The sequence below is a fragment of the Eublepharis macularius genome, chromosome 4, assembly GCF_028583425.1.
Source record: "Eublepharis macularius isolate TG4126 chromosome 4, MPM_Emac_v1.0, whole genome shotgun sequence".
Lineage (NCBI taxonomy): Eukaryota > Metazoa > Chordata > Lepidosauria > Squamata > Eublepharidae > Eublepharis > Eublepharis macularius.
In genome coordinates this window covers 143,824,087-143,839,365 of record NC_072793.1, presented here as the reverse complement: position 1 = coordinate 143,839,365, position 15,279 = coordinate 143,824,087, and positions in this window count along the sequence as shown.

Here is a 15,279-nt window from a genome sequence, read left to right as displayed (position 1 = left end):
CCAGGTGGCAGCTTGAAACCCAGAGAGCTGCAAGCAGGTAACAGGAAGTTATGTGACATCAGAATCACATGACAGGAAAAAGACAGAGTTATCACCTCACCAGTGTCAAGGCCAGGACCACAGACAGCAGATCCAAAGAGATAATGGCTGGGAACCCAGACCAACCACCAGAATGAACAAGCCAGCGCAGGCAGATTTAGAGACCTAATTCTACTCCAACCCCTTAAAAAATCATTTACCCTCATCAGTTTCAAATGCTTGTAATACCTGCCAAAGAGCAACTTTCTCAGGGAGAGGGAACTCCATGCTGCAAGCACATGCATGGAGCATTGAAGGCCTGACTGGAGGTATGATATTTTGTATACCCAAGCCAAAAGTATACATGAAAAATACCTTATTGGTATTTTTCAAGTATATTTTGGAAATCAGAATAAATTCAGGGTTCTTGGATATGCCAGTAAAGCTGTTTCCAAATGTATCTGGAATTATTTGGGAATATTTGGGAATAACAGCCAGTTTGAGATTTTTTTTCACCTTTTCAGGTTTCCCAGGGAACAGGGGTGAGGGGAGAATGAGAGAGGAGCTCTAAGTGTTTGGCCCATCACAGTGATTCTCTCATGGTACTGGCTTGCCTGGTTGAGTGCTGGGATTCTCTGGTTTGATGTTGCCTCTGTTGGGCTTATTCTGCCTGGCTTCTGAGAGTGACATTGGTTCTTTTGGGCTTACAACAGTGTCCCTGGCTTCAATTGGTTCTGTTGGGATTCTCTGGCTTGACATAGGTTCTGCTGGGATTCTCTGGTTTGATGTTTGTTGTGTTGGGCTTTGGTGGTTCTGCTTGGGAGGCTTGGCTGGTGTAGTTCTCTTCTATGTTTGGCTTTTATAGGCTTCTGTCTTTGCTCTGGAGAAATAACTGGATAATGTCCCCCTATAGGAAATAATGGACAGTGCCTGGAGACCCCTTAACTCGATTAATTTGAAACTTGGAGGTCTTTATGGACTGGTAGGACTAGATTACCTGCAATTTTGGTGTACTTTGCATGAAAAACATGTAAAGATTTCCCCCATATGGAATAATGGAGCCAAATATATTTGGACTTCTGAATAAAACCCTAATCTGAATACTATAGCAGTATTTTTGGACCCAAATGTCCAGAATACCAATATTAGGGCCTTCCCAATATTCAAATATGGAAAATAATGATTTTTTTTTTTAGTGCACGCCCCCCAGGCCTGACTGGTGGTGATGGTAACAAGGCTGGGTAGGAGGAAGAGAGATGAAGCAAATGAGAGGTTGCTCAGAGGGGCCACATACTAAAAGCAAATGTGAGAAGCATAGGAGGACCATCTGGTGGGGTGTGGGCAGCCATCCAAGTTCTGCCAGCTGGGGAGGAATAGATGAGAGAGAACTTTTATGGGAAGAGTGAAGCCTCCCTGTGCTAAAAAGGAACTCTTTCCAGCCACACCTTATTGTCTTGTTGATCCATGACCCACCTGAAGGTCCAACCTATGGGTTAGACCATTACACTAGACTATACTCAGCCCTTTCTTGAAGAAATGTGATGCATGGGAATATCAGCAGGCTACTTTTTCAGGGAAGCCTGTCTGCTTTGTTGGATCTCTAATTTAGAAACCCCTCCTCAGCTTCCCAGGAACCAGCTTCATCAAAACCCAGTTTGGAAGCCAAGTTTTTACACCAAGCAGTGCGGAATGCACTTTCCCATTTATATGAAGCAGTATATCAGCTTCAGTTTGGTAGTCACAAACTATCCCTCGCAGTGTTAAGTTGTTGGAAGCATCAAACAGAAAACAAGTGCATGTGCTGAAGCAAATGAAAAATCTGACTCATTTTAATAATGTTCTATTAAGATGGATTCTCGCATCTAAGCATCCCAAACACAGATTAATCGCTACTTCAGGAACTGAAGTAGGTTTCAAGTGGGCATCAGCTGCAAAACTTTCTTGCAGATACAGCTATTTAGACCATGGCTTGTGCCAGAGACCTGAGCTGAAGGACAAGAGCCAAAGGGCTTTTGTACTGTGGCTCTTTGCCTGTTGGTTCAGCTGAGCGGAAATAAAGTATCCTGGATGCAATGAGAAGTAGTAGTGGGCAAGCAATGCCACTTCAATATTTGCTGTACTGAGACAGGAAGAGTTAACCAAACAGATAATTGGCATCTCTGGGTTGTTGTTTGGAGGGAAGGAGGGTGAAGATGTGCCTACTTGGTTGTCTTTTCACCAGATGAGAGCTAGTGTGTGTTTCTACCCAGGCCCAGGTGAGAGGTAGATCTGGACTTTTGTTTAGTGTGTACTGGTTTTGAGTGTGTCCCACTGTGTATTGTTCCTTTTGTACTTTCACCTGCTGATGGGAGAGATATGTTTGGGGGGGGTGGAATGGGGGGAAAGATGTTGCCACAATATGGAGATATGCTGATATGAGAAGAAATGGCCAGGTAAGGAGAAAGGGCAGCAGACATCTGTGTACTGTTGCCCTTTCTTGCTCTTCTTCCAGCCAAGGTGATGTTGGTAACCGTATCGATAACCTACCAGGCTGTAAAATCTTGCAGATAAATGCCAGGTCAGCCACAGGAAAAACAACAGCCATCCAGCATCTAACTCTGGAAGAGAGAGCAGACCTGGACTTGATAGGGAGATTGGGGAGAGATTAACTTCTTGCATCTGTGTCCCTCAGGGTACTCTATGATACATCAGCCTAGGTCTGGTGAGTGAGGAGGTGGTGTTGATATTGACTATAATGACTCTATCCCCCAACATTGTGCTTCATCCACGACACTTCCGATTTTGAAGATTTATACCTAATGTTGGGATTGAGAAACAGGATTGGGATTCTGTTGGTGTACCACCCACCCTGCAGCCTAAAAGTCTCACTCTCTGAGCTGGTCTCAGGGGAGTAGTGAAGACCCCTAGACTGGTGAGATTTCCACATTTGTAGCAAGGCTGTCTTGTTGGGAGTGACTCAGTTGTTCATGGCCTTCATGACAACCAGAGGTCAGTCTCAGGTAATAATTGTCCCTACACATGGTGCAGGTTACACTTTTGATCTGCTGTTTTGTTCTTGGCACAGGACTTTTTTTGAGCCTGAATGACCAGGAACGGCATTCCGGCACCTCTTTAAAATACCAACGTGACTGGTGTCACATGGGTATTTCTCAAATGGCCTGTTTTGGCCATTTTGGGGCTGTTTGGGCCCAGATTGGGCCCAAAACAGCCTGGATCGGGCTGCTACCCGGCAAGAGAGGGTTCTCCCGCCTAGCAGCCACCAGTTGCAGGCCTCTTTGGCCGCTTTCGTCACATGTAGGGCCCAAAACTGCCAGGATCAGGGCCAAAATGGCCCGGATCTGGGCTGAAAGGGCCCGGATCGGGGCCAAAACAGCCAGGATCAGGCCAGTGCCAGGCCTGGCAGCAGCCCGTTCCAGGCCGTTTCGGCCCAATCTGGGCCATTTTGGTGCTGCCTTGGCCATTTTGGGCCCATTTAGGTCCCAAAATGGCCCAGATCAGGGCTGAAATGGCCTGGATTGGGCTGGTGCTGGACAGGGGAAGGTTCCTCAGCTTGGGAGCAGCCCATTCCAGGCTGTTTTGGCCCTAATCTGGGCCGTTTGATGCCATTTTGGCCATTTTGGGCCCATTTAGGGCCCAAAACGGCCTGGATCGGGGATGAAATGGCCAGAATCGTGCCAGTGCTGGGCAGGGGAGGGTTCCCCCACCTGGAAGCAGCCCATTCTAGGCCATTTCGCCCCTGATCGGTGCCATTTCGAAGCTGTTTTTCCCATTTAGGGCCCAAAACAACCCGGATTGGGGCCAAAATGGCCCGGAACAGGGACGAAATGGCCAGGATTGGGCTGCAGCTGTGCAAGGGAATCTTCCCCCACCAGGCACTGGCCTGATCCTGTCTGTTTCGTTCCCGATCCAGGCTGTTTTGGGCCCCGCCCAACTGCAGCCCGATCCTGGCCATTTTGGGCCCCTTTCAGCCATTTTGGCCAGGATTGGGCCTGAATTGGCCAGGATCAGACCCCAAATGGACAAGATTGGGCTGTTGCCCAGTGGGGGAGTGCTCTCCTGTGTGCCAGCAGCCCATTCCAGGCCAATCTGGGCCATTTTGGGCCCGTTTTGGCCCAATTTGGACCCAAAACTGCCCGGATTGGGCCCTAAACGGTTAGGTTTGGGCTGCTTCTGGATGAGGGAGCACTCTCCTTTGTGGCAAAAGCTTGTTCTAAGCTGATCTGGGCCCTTTGGGGCCTGTTTGGGCCCAGTTTTGCCCCCAAAGGGCCCGGATTCAGCCACTGCCATGCGGGGGGTGCCGCCCTGTGGTGGAGTGGCCTGTTCTGTGCAGATTCAGTCCCAATCTGGGCTGAATTTTGCCTTTATCAGGCCAAATTGGACCCCCCCCATGGAGCACAGGAGTGCTCTCGAAGCGGCCAAGGCCTGTGTGATGTCAACATTTCCCAGAAGTGACATCATTGTGCTGTCCCGGGAGTGCATGCTGTGTTAAGAGGCACACCACCTCCTCCCCATAGTTGTCCTGGGTGAGAGTTCCCCCACCTCTTTCCCCAGAAAAAAAGTCCTGCTTGGCAGAATCAATGTGATTGAGGATAAAGGAATTGATGGTAGTTCGTTTGCCATGGACAGTTCACCATTTGCTTGGGTTTAGACTTACAAGGCTACCAAGACTTTGAAGGGAGGGGGCATCTATTAAAATAATTTGCCCCTGGAGCCAGATAGATCCAAAGGACTTCCTGATGGCTCTGAAGGGTTTTCCTGTTGATAAGTTTGGTTCTTTTTTCAGTGCCCTACTTGATCTCTGGAATGAGAAAATTGCCTGGGTGGTTGACGTGATTTCTCCCAAGTGCCCTCTCTGAGTGTTAGAGCCCAGGTACACTCTTGGTTTTCTGAGGGGATGCAGATGACAAAATGACAACTAGAGCTGCAATAAGAGATGGGCATGAACCGGGAAAATTCCAAACTATGCGGTTTGTGGTTCATCGCATTTAATGAACAACGTACTTTCATGAACTTGCCCTGGTTCGCGAGCCGGTTCGTTCAGTTCATGAAAACATCACTTCCAGGTCAGCAGAAGGTCTGCAGAGAGCCCATCATCTCCCCTGCTGCCTAGGAAACTGATTGATTGGTGCTAGACTGTCTGCAGTGATGAACCAAAATACAAACCAAACGAACTGGGCTAAAATTCATCACGGTTTGTGGGAAATGAGCTCCCGCGAACCATGAGCCAGCCCAGTTTGTGACGAACTTCCTTTTGTATTTCAGTTTGTGCCTGCCTCTAGCTACAATAGAAGATACTCAGGACAAATCCTGTAAGTCACAGGCAAAGGCTCATTTTGAAACTTACTCTGTTCATTTGGTTTGTACTCGGATAGTGGTGCTGACAAAAAAAAGAATACTTTTCCACCACCATTGCAGAATATTTTGCAGATAGAATCTTTTGCATCTGTAGCAACTTGAACTCTACACTAGCAGTGACAAGGACAAATAGTGCAAGGGTGTCAATGTGTCCAGTTGTTTCAGATACTTTTCATGTTATTCATTTGGAAGCTGTGGACAAGGTCATTAGAAGACTGAGTTCTACCACCTGATTGTATGAACCTTGCTCTTTCTGGCTACTTGAATTTGCCAATGGTGGTGGTGGGGGGGCAACTGAGTCTGAGAGGTTGTTAATGCTTCCTTGAGAGAGGGAGATTTCAATAACTATTGACAAGTCTCAGAAGTTCCATTCCTGAGCAAGATGATTGAATGGGTGGTGGCTAGACAGCTTGGATGAATCAAATTGTTTGGATCCTTTCCAGTCTGGTTTCAGGTTTGGTTATGGGACTGAAAACAACCTTGGTTATCCAGGTGCCAGATGGACAGAGGGAGTTCAACTCTGTTGATTCTCCTGGTCCTCTCAATGGCTTTCAATACCCTCAGTCATGGCATCCCTTATGGGACTGGAAGGCACCATTTTGTGGTGGTTCCAGTCCTACCTGGAGGATAGGTTTCAGAAGGTGGTCTTGGGAACTTCTGCTCAGCCCTTTGGCCTGAGGATTTCCTCAATGCTCCATCTTGTCCTCTATGCTTTTCAACATGTACTTGAAACTGCTGGGTGAGGTCATCTGTAGATTTGTCCTGGTTTATCACCAATATGCTGATGACATTTAGTTCTATTTCCTGCTTTTGATTGCAGGGAGACTGTAGAAACCCTTAGCTGGTGCCTGGAGGCAGTTTTGGATAGGATGTGGCTAACAAATTAATCCTGAAAAGATGGAGGTGCTACTGGTGATCAAAAGGTCTAACCAAGGACTTAAGGTGTTACCCATTCTGAATAGGGTTGCACTCTCCTTGAAGGAACAGGTATGTTGGATCTAAGTCTACTACTGGATAAGCAAGTAGCAGCTGTAGCCAGGAGTGCTTTGACTGGTTAGCCAGCTGCTATCTTTCCAGGGCAGAAAAGATCTGGATGCTGTGGTGCTTGGCGTGATCACATCCTGATTAGATTAATGGAATGCGCTCTACATAGGGTTGCCCTTGAAAAGTGTTTGGAAACTTCAATTTGTGCAAAATGCTACAGCTAGGATGTTGACTAGAATGAGTCATAGGGACCATATCAGTCCAGTCTTGGCCTATCAACACTGACTTGAGATCTGTTTCTGGGCACAATTCAAGGTGTGCTGGCATTGATTTTTGAAGCCCTATATGGCATAGGACCAGCATACCTTAAGGAACAGCTATTTCCTTACAAATCTACCTGACCACTATGATCATCTTTTGAGTTCCTGCTTCCTCTGTCAACCAGACAGAGGTTCTTCTTGGTTGTGGCACAAATTCTTCCCTCTCTTGTTGCTATCTCCTTCCAGCAGTGCAGGGTTTTTTTTTGTTCAGTATTCCCTCAGTGATCCTTTCTTTCTACCCTATATTTTAATTGATGTTTTTATGTATGTGTATTTTATTCCACCATATGTGTCATTTTTAGCTTAGTTTTAACTGTTTTTAAAGCCTCCCTCCCAATTTTTACTTGAAAAATAAAAAGCCCTACAACAACAACAACAACAACAACAACAACAACAACAACAACAACAACAACAACAACAACAACAACAACAACAACAACAACAACAACAACAACAACAACATTAAATTTATGTATTGCCCTTCAGGACAACTTAATGCCCACTCAGAGAGGTTTACAAAGTATGCTATTATTATCCCCACAATAATCACCCTGTGAGGTGGGTGGGGTTAAGAGAGCTATGAAAGAGCTGTGACTGACCCAAGGCCACCCAGCTGGCTTCAAATGGAGGAGTGGGAAATCAAACCCAGTTCTCCAGATTAGAGTCCTGCCACTGAGTCAGTCCATTGGTGAACTTAGCACTGTATAGCTTACTCTAACTGCTGGTGGTTTTCCAGCATCTCAAGCAGAAGTCTTTGTCATCATCTGCTTCCTAGTCCTTTTAACCTGGAACCTTCTATATGCAAAGCAGATGCTGTACTAGTGGGTTGTCTGCTGTGACTGGCTTGTTCTCAAACATACCTGAAACCATTAACTGGAGATTTCAAGGACTGAATCTGTAACCTTTTTTCAGCAAAGCAGGCTCTCTACTGTGCAGTCAGATCCCCACCGGTACAGTATCCAATGCTTTAAGATATGTCCTAAGTAGACATGGGCACAAACAGCATTACGAACGAACCCCCCCCCCCCCACGAACAGCCCGTTCGTCTGTTCATGAACAAGCCGTTCCTGAGGCTCCATTCTAAACGAACAAGTGGTTGTTGCAAGCCTCGTTTGTTGCCTTCGTCAGCCATTTGTCAAGCCAGACGGTTTGGGGCCTTTCAATCAATTCCCCTGGCAACGGCAGGGACTGAACTCTGTCTGAACTCCTTCTGGCTTTCCTTCTGGCTTTAACCCATCAAAGTACTTCCAGCAAAGAGTCCCGTTTTTGCCACTGTGAAGAGAAAATGACAAAAAAGGGGGGGGGAAATCATGCATCATGCCTTTCCCGGGGTGCAATCTCTCTGAAACTTGGGGGGTCTTTGGAGGACAGTGAGGACTATGTCCCCTGCAAATTTGATGGGTATTGGACACTGGGAAGGTCAGTTTGTAACCTCTTAAAGTAGCTGCCTTCCAACAGGCAGTTCCATTTTTGCCACTGTGAACAGAAAATGACAGCAAAGGCGGGGGACACATGGATCATGCCTTTCCCGGGGTTCAATCTCTCTGAAACTTGGGGGGTCTTTGGAGGACAGTGAGGACTATGTCCCCTGCAAATTTGGTGGGTATTGGGAAGGTCAGTTTCTGGTGTGTTTAAAGGGCCCTGCCCCTTGCACATGGCAGGAAAGGGCCCTTTAAACTATCAGCTGGCAGGCGGCAGGGGGAAATTCCCCCTGCCACCTGCCAGCTGATAGTTTAAAGGGATCTTTAAGGGGGCACGAACAATGAACAATGCACATGTTTGTGAACAGGGTCATGTTTGTTACTGTTCATTGTTCATGGATGGCAACGAACAACCAACAGCTTGTTTGGGTTTTTTTTTTTTCCGTTCGTGCCCATGTCTAGTCCGAAGCCCCCTGGTCTGGCATGAATCCCATTTTTCATTAGAAAAGTCACTTGCCATATAGTAGTCAAGAAAGGCATGTAGATGAAGGCTGTTTTCCGAAGGAATGCAAAGAACTACCTCTAAATTTCAAGTATTTTAAAATTTTGTCAACGAGATATACTGTCCAGTACACATATTCAGTGTTGAAACAACTAACCTGCTTTGTATATAAGCAATATTCTGAATACTTTGGAAGATAAAACAGACCACCATTGTGGTAAGGACTCCACAGCCTCCCTATCACAAGCAAACAAGTGAATTTTCCAGCGACTTCAGATTACTGTCACAAACACCATTTCAGGTATCTATGGGAGAGCAGAGTTACTTTTGGCTTCTATCCAAGAAACAGCTCTTCCGTTAAAGGTTAAAATGTGAAAAGCAGTGTATTTTGCAAACTTCTTCTGAGGTTATTTTTAATAACTCATAAGACCTGCAAACTGAAAATCCCTACAAAGCAGCACAGGGCACCTGTTGATGAAAAGCAGTGTGTGCTTTCATTAGACATAAAGTCTACCAAATAAAGTCAGGCTGTTTAAAAAAAAAAAAGCCCAGAACATTCAGAATTGAAATATCATGGTTGAGAAACCCTGCTTCTGGGCTGTTTCGAGGAAGCAAGGGCAAGTTAGAGCTGCCAGTTCTGTCCTGTCAGTAGTAGGTTAAGAACACTGAGAGATATCCTTCATGTTATGTTGGTGCATATTCCCCTCAGTGAAGGATTTCAAGCTGAGGATAGATTTGGCAGCCATTTCTTGAGAATGCTCCCGTCTGTACTTCCTGCAAAGAGGATGGGGTTGTCCTAGATGGCTTATAAGGCCCTTTCCAACTCTATGTTCTGTGCAAAGAAAGGCAAACAGTTTAGGAAACATTTACAGGAAATTATTTCCATTTATTTCTTTATTTCTTCCTCTCCGTTCAATTTTTTAAAACTCGACTTTTAAAATAATTCTGCAATTTTATGATTATTATCAAGTCTGCCCAGCATTACTGAAGCATGTCAGAGATGTGAGCTTAACTACAGAAAATGGATGAAAAAGAATATATTCTTAGTGAACTCTGAATATCTGAGAATATCCAGGATCTGTATCAAGTTACCACCTTGCCTTCTGGGGCACTTAAAAGATCCTGTAAAAAATGTATCACTTTCTCAAAATATTTATTTAGCTAATGTATAGCTGCCAGCTTCTTACCGTTATCTGGCAAATTCCATGTTTCCCATCCCATTCTCCTGGGGCTACACAGCTACATTCCACATTTTTAATGAGTTCCAACCATCTTCAGAAGTTCTATCCTATTACAACTGCTAACCAGAGAAAGTAACAAACAATCTGTCTTTCCAAACTCAGCAAAGAACATTCCAAAGCCAAGCAGAAAACAAGTAATTCAAAAAAAAGGATGTAAATTATTTTTTTTAAATACACATTCCTACTACTTGGGAGTACATTCCTACTCCATGGACTTCACCTCAAGAAAGTACAGTGCCCCCCCCCCCAAAATCTTGACAATTTAGTTACAACCAGTCCTCTTCTTTACAAAGAAGAGACTCAAAATTGATGAGACCCACTTACACATAGAGATTCTAATTTACAGTCCGATCTCTAAGACTCTCTCTAAGAACACAATTAGATGTAATAGGTTCCATTTTGTTTCCTTATGACTATTTTATCTGTTGGATCTTGTCCTGGGGCCTCTGCTGTACTTCTACTCTCACAAGGATGGGTCCTCTATTTTTGTCCATTCCCCACTTTAATTGCAGCAGTTCCTGCTGCATCGACTGCCAAGAGCAGCTTTTGGGATGGTGTGGCAGGGGATAGCAGACCGGGAAAGCAGGAAATATCCATTCCATAAGAAGAGTGCAGCAAACAGATCTTAGAACTCAGCCCCATGCTCCTTGATCAATGTAGTCCCCAACAGTTACTCTGTTACCTTTCTCTGATAGGTAATAATTCGTTACTGGTGTTGAGTAGCCCAATTCATATATCTCAATAAAGTTCAGAAACCATGTCCTATTAGCTATAGAGAGTAATAAAGAAATATCTTGCTTAGCAAAAAAAAAAAAAAACCCTTCAGTACTTTTTGGCTAGAATTTATCAGAGCAGATGTATCCCTTCTATTGGGCACCATTTGCTTCAATTATTCTTAATGTTTAATGGCAGAATAATTGGAGCAAATGGTGATGTATACTCCAATAAAAAAGGCTTTCGTCTAATGCTTTAATTGCTGGATCCTATAACTACAGTGTAAAGCATTTTGCTCTGCCTATTGACATTTGACAGACTAAAATACTAATCCATTATGTTCATATAAATCTCTAGCATACTTTCAACAGGCATAAATGCTCAGCAAGCTGAGACACATCTCCCACTCAAAACAGGATGGGTAACTAGAGCACAGCTGCATCCGGAATTAAATGCATATAGACACTGTATTATTATTAATTCAGCACCAGACTATCACCATTCCTGTGTCTGTCCCACAACTGCCCCCAGCACTGTCAAGCAGATGTGCACTGGGAGTTCCCAGGGAAACCCTCATTCTTAATTGTGTAAGTGACCAGTTTGGATTGGGACCATAGCATGTGCGTGGAGGGGGCTTAAGCCTTCTCTTTTTATGCCATTTTCTCAACATGAAATGGCCCCAGGGAAGCCAGTATTGTCCTTTTGGGTAACTTTTGTATAACACATCGATGTGTATGTAGCCACCAGTGGAGTAAATAGAAGTTCCCAGGGGCTTTCTTTGTTTGAGAAAATGCTGTGTGTGGTGTGCAACCTTAATTAATTATTTAACTCCTTCCTTTATACCACGTGTTTTTCCCTAATGGGAACCCAGAGTGTATTCTCCTCTCCTTCTCTACCACTGCTGCAACCTCCCATGGTAACCTCCTGCCTCCTCTTGGTCAATGGAGCAGTGAGAGCAATGGGTGGTAGAAATAATGTCACCATGTCTGTAGTGCTATAGGAATTCCCCTAATCTCTATGGTTTTTACCATAGAGAGCGAGCAATGTTCTAGGAATTCTCCCTAATCTCTATGGTTTTTAGCATAGAGATAGGGAGAATTCCTAGAACATGGCTCACTCCATAGTTCCCTGCAGTTTCCACCTCCCAAATGCTCTCGCAACCCTACAACATCCCTGTGAGGTAGATTAGGCTAAAAGGTCATCCAGCAAGCTTTCATGGCAGAGTGCTGATTCGAACTTCAGCCTCTCAGATTCTAGTCCAATCCTTTAACCACTACAATATGCTGGCTCTCTTCTCCCATGTGCTGCAGTTCCCCATCCAAGTGGGATCTTGTATGCCTGGGCATCCAAGTTTTACCTGAGAACTCCCAATACACATCTGCTTGACAGTTCCTAGAGCAGACCAGAGAACAATGTATTTTGTAGTGAGGACATGAAACTACCTGTTGATGGATGGTATAGGCAAAGGTCAGGACGGAGGGCAGCAGATCGTCACATCATTTTACATGGGAAGGGCAGATCTTTCTCCACACAGCCTGCACATGTTCTTTCTCTCCACACACATTTTAATCACCAAAAATAATTTTAAAATTTCAGAATCTGGATTCAGAGTAGAAGACAGATACCCAGCTATCACCAGAACAAGTGAAGCTCACAAGAGCTCCCTCAAGGAAGTTAAATCTGCAGGTCATCTTCTCGAACCCTAAAGGGAATTCATCCATTTCTTCCATTCAGTTGTACAGTGCAACCCTAAGCAGAGTTATACCCTTCTATGTTCATTGTCTTCTCTGTACCAGGCTCTCCCTAGGTGGGGTCTGAACCTGAGGTGTTGGCGACCTCCAGCCTCGTCCTTTCCAAAGGGTCCTTGGAGGACTGGGCCTCAGAAATAGTCTCTCTCTCCATTGCAAGGTACCTCTCCACTCACCACTTCTGAGAGGTTTGGGCCTTCCTCCCTGGCTGTAATTCTGGCAGACTTCTAAAGGCTGTGCTGGGGTTGGCCCCACTCAAGATCCTCCCCCAACATGAGGGACTTGTCTAACCCTTAATGGGGATCTTTGCTCCTCCTAGTTCTGTCCCCTGTCCTGCCTCAGCTGGCGGGGATGTCCCCCCCCATGTGGATTCTCATGTGGCTCTGCCAGCTGCTCCCAGTCAGCCACCCACATGGACAGGTGAGAAGGCTCAACCCAGCTGATCAGCAGCACCCCACCAGCCTCGGTGTCATAGGCTGCCTCTGCTCTCCTCCAAGCATTCCCAGGGCCCGGCTCCTGCACTCTTGCTTCTGCCACCTCTCTGCTTCCCTCGGAGCCCCTCTGATGGGCAGGTATGAGGGAGATGAGTGTGATTGCCACAGGTGTGTGCAGGGCTGGTGGTCCCAACTCTGGACACTCTGCTTAGGATGGCAGTGTAAATATAGTAAATGCTAGCCTGTATGCTTTTAAAACATATTTAATAGTTAATAAAACTTATTACCAAATCCATTTTTACAAATTAATTTCATACCATCAATTGCAGCATACCAAAAATACATATGGGCAGATTCCATCTGGTGTTGTAGAATGAGAATGAGGGATCGATCTCTGTGTTTAAGCAGTCTGAACTGGTAGTATGCAGGTATGCACAGACCACATACGCTGGCGCACCTTTTTGAAAAAGCAGCAAAACACGCTAGAGAATTATTCAGACAGAGAACATACGTGGAGAATTTAAATTTTACAGTATAGGGGTTCGTTTTAACCTCCCATCTAAACAACTACAAAGGAAAGTAAGAAATTGTGAAACAGCATCAAAATAGAGGAAGAGGGAGAACTAACAGTTCTCAGCAAAAGAACAAGCCAGTAACTAAGGCTTGAGCAACAGCAGACCCAGAAGTTTGCAAAAACAACCACAGCTGTCTACACTGCAGTCATTGAGCTCACATTTATGAAGCAGGCAAATTTCCTCACATTTCCCTGTATCTCAGGAATGATTCCTGTTCCCATATTTTCTGGGCTCTGCATGTGCTCAGAAGAATAAGTTTAGGGAATGTTAATAAAAAGACACGAGATAATTATAATTTGTTAATCTTATAAAAGGTAAGGATTAGAAGAGCTGGTGTGAAAAGGTGTAAAAGATTAAATAGAGCAGATGGTAATATGAAGAGAGGATACATTTTTAGAGTTTTTTAATTAGCATTTAATTACTGGCATTCAGCCAGGAAGATTTAACTCACTGGCTGGGATTCGAAGAGCTGCTTTGCATGCGCCCGATGGAATTGTCTTTTTTTTCATTTGAAGAGAAGTCCCCACCCCCTTATGTCATGACACAATTTCTCTTTTGAAAGCATCCCATCTTTAAAAAATACTCACGAGAGCCTGCTGACTGAAATACATGGAAGCAAGGGTAATTGGAACTACATGTGAAATTCTTCTTTCGGGAACCTGATTGGATTATGTATGCAAGAGCTGTGAATATTCCTGGGGTAATGTGAAGCAAAAGTTAGTGAAGAGTCTGGTGGAACCTTGAGGACTAATCAATTTATTTTGACATAAAGTTATCAGATCTTTTGACTGGATATCTTCATTTGCTCTGCCTGGTAATGAAACACACCTCTGCCTTGGATTGGGTTCTCTGGCCCAACTTTGTAATAATATTCCCCCTCCTTCCTGTTTGCTCTTAGATATAAACATTACTGAATTGGGGGTGATACTTCATGCATCTGGTAAAGTAGGCTATGATTGATTGATTGATTTTTAGCCCTCCCTCCCCGCAAGCAGGCTCAGGGCAGGTTACAATCATAAATAAGTTACAATAGATAAAACCAATAAAATAACATCTCAGTGCAAACATGAATATCAACATTCCAGATGGGGCACCTTTCCCCTTTCCCTGCCCACCATACACAAGGTAAGAAAAGGGTGGAGGTGTGGTTTGGTGAAACTCTAACTTCTCAGGCATGGGGGGGGGCAGATGGACCATATGCTCCCCCCCACTGGCAGGAGACTGGCAGGGAGGCTAATTAGCTGGATCCAGTGCTGGCCACAACCATATGCCTGGTGGAACATCTCTGTCTTACAGGCCCACCGAAAAGATACAAGATATTGGCGGGCCCGAGTGTCTTCTGACAGAGTTCCACCAGGTTGGGGCCAGGACAGAAAATGCCCTGGCTCTGGTCGAGGCCAGCCGAGCCTCCCTGGGGCCAGGGACCACCAGTGGGTGTTTACCTGCAGATCTAAGAGCTCTCCGAGGTACATACAGGGAGAGGCGGTCCCTCAGGTATGCTGGTCCCAGTCTGTTTAGGGCATTATAGGTCAGAAACAGAACCTTGAACCTGATCTGGAACTCCACGGGAAGCCAATGCAGCTGCTGCAGAGCTGGAGTCACATGCGCCCTGAATGGCTCATTAAAGCTTAGGCCATAATATTCTCATTTGAGATGCCAGCAGTCCAGCTGCAAAAGGAAAATACCTGCAAAAAAGAGCTGAAGGCCTAAAGTATGGAAGCCCTTTTTCTAAAAACAAATCCGCATTCCTACAGCATTTTTAGCATTAATACCATAGATTTGTTTATGCCATAGATTCGGCCCCGTTGTTCCTGAAATCATAATGAAATCATAAGGCATATATTGGAGAAAACAAACTGGGACCCTCGAGACTTGCAGAGGCCATCTCTTTCCCTGCCCCAACTGCTCGTTTACAGACCAACCAGACACTTTCCCGCCAGCCTGCCTGGCTCACATGGTGGAGGAGC